This window comes from Marmota flaviventris, chromosome 5, assembly GCF_047511675.1.
Source record: "Marmota flaviventris isolate mMarFla1 chromosome 5, mMarFla1.hap1, whole genome shotgun sequence".
In the NCBI taxonomy this organism is placed as follows: Eukaryota; Metazoa; Chordata; class Mammalia; order Rodentia; family Sciuridae; genus Marmota; species Marmota flaviventris.
In genome coordinates, this window is record NC_092502.1 from 6,145,908 (window position 1) to 6,148,143 (window position 2,236).

Sequence of the window (2,236 nt, forward strand, 5' to 3'; positions counted from 1 at the left end):
TTTTTTATTTATAAACCTACATTTGTGCATTTACATGAATTTTATATGCCTGTAGTTTGAGTGTACCTTCTGACTTGGATAACTTATAAGTTTGTGTGCAACCATAAAGCATACATGCTAAGAAGTTGAAACACAAATATTTTTGTTCAATAAATTTTCAGATTTATCACAAAATATTTTTATCATAAATTGCTGTCTCAGAAAGTACCAATCTCTAAGGAAGAATATTAGATTTTTTATAAGTAAGGAACACTGGTTCTTTGTTTAAGAGGCATAGATTTTATGAATAAGCCACAGAGTCTAATTACACTAAGGAATTTTTCCAAATAGGCTTCATATAATGTATTGGACCTAACTAATTTTTGTATCTTCCTTTAGGATAAACCATATGAATCCTATATGGAATATTACAATCAAACATAAACTGATTTCATTTTATTGGGATTGTTCCCATCATCAACAAGTGGCCTTTTCCTCTTCATTTGCATTGCTCTCATCTTCCTAATGGCTCTAATAGGCAACCTGACCATGACCCTTCTCATCCTCCTGGATATCCATCTCCACACACCCATGTATTTGCTTAGTCAGCTCTCCCTCATTGACCTAAGCTACATCTCCACAATTGTTCCTAAGATGGCTTCTGCTTTCCTCTTTGGAAACAAGTCTATCTCATTCATTGGATGTGGGATTCAGAGTTTCTTTTTCCTGACTTTAGCAGGTGCAGAAACACTATTGTTGACATCTATGGCCTATGACCGTTATGTGGCAATTTGCTGTCCTCTCCACTATCGCATCCGCATGAACAAAAGAATTTGTGTGCTCATGATATTGGGATCTTGGATGATGGGCTCTGTCAACTCCTGTGCACACACCATATATGCTCTCCATATCCCTTACTGCAGATCCAGGATCATCAATCATTTCTTCTGTGATGTCCCTGCCATGTTGACCCTGGCCTGCATGGACACCTGGGTCTATGAGTACACAGTGTTTGTGAGCACTACACTTTTTCTGGTGTTTCCATTCATTGTAATTGTTTTCTCCTATGATCATATTCTCCTTGCCGTTTGCCATATGCACTCAGGGGAGGGGAGGAAGAAGGCCTATTCCACCTACAGCACCCACCTCACTGTGGTGACCTTCTACTATGCACTCTTTTCTTACACTTACCTACACCCAAGATCCCTCCACTCTCCAGCAGAGGACAAGGTTCTGGCTGTCTTCTACACCATCCTCACTCCAATGCTCAACCCCATCATCTACAGCCTGAGGAACAAGGAGGTGATGGGGGCTTTCAGCAGATTGACTCAAAGAATCTGTTCTGTGTAATGTAGATAAACTTTCTGCCTCATCCCCCAGGAATTATCTGCAAGTCCTTTCAGTAATGTTGGTAACTGAAAATATAATTTTGTGACTATCATGAAGAGACTACACATAATCTGTAATATAAGAAAACTGCTCATCTCTGTACAAAATTTTTCTACTAATGTTTGTAATTTGAAATAAGAACTTTTTATTTTATATTATCCAATTTTACTCTCACTCCATAGAACCATTAGCTCTTAATCATCAGCAGCTAAATCCTGTCTTCTCTATATGCCTAGATATTGTTTACTGATGATCTTCATTTATTTCACTTTAAATATGGATTACTTATTCTCAGTCCCTGTATTAGCCTGTAAAGTTCACCATAAAATTGATGGCATTTGAGACTGGCTACTTGGAATCCAGAGAATAATTTATTTTAACAAAATATTTTCTCTATCAAGAAACTTGGTTTATCAACTAAATATACTCTAACATATATATGACAATTTTTGAATCAAATAAACTCATCCATATCCCATTAATAAGAATGATGTTTTTTTTTTTTTTTAATTTCACAGATCACTCACAAATTTTTCTGAGATAGGGTTTGCACTATGTGCCAGGCTGGCGTCCAACTCCTGGGCTCAAGAGAACCTCCTGCCTCAGTCTTCTGAGTGATTGGGGCTGGAGGCCATGCCAACATCTTGACCCACATAAATGTCTGTCAGCAGAATTTTGGATGTTGGGGACACAGTATGGAGTTTCTATATCAAAATGAGTAAACATGATTACTATCTGAAAGACCATGTAATTTAAGAATTATTCATATGAATCAAAGAAATTTTAACATAGTATTATAATAGCTCCAGTTTATTTAAAATTCTATTATCATGTTTTCCTTTAGAATAACCCAAAAGTTTTGGATCAC

At 36.6% G+C, this 2,236-nt stretch overlaps 1 pseudogene; it reads left to right on the forward strand.

Annotated features, from left to right (window-relative positions):
• Positions 1 to 399: 399 nt before the first annotated feature.
• On the forward strand, positions 400 to 1,329 carry LOC139705644 (olfactory receptor 2L8-like; annotated as a pseudogene).
• Positions 1,330 to 2,236: the final 907 nt, after the last annotated feature.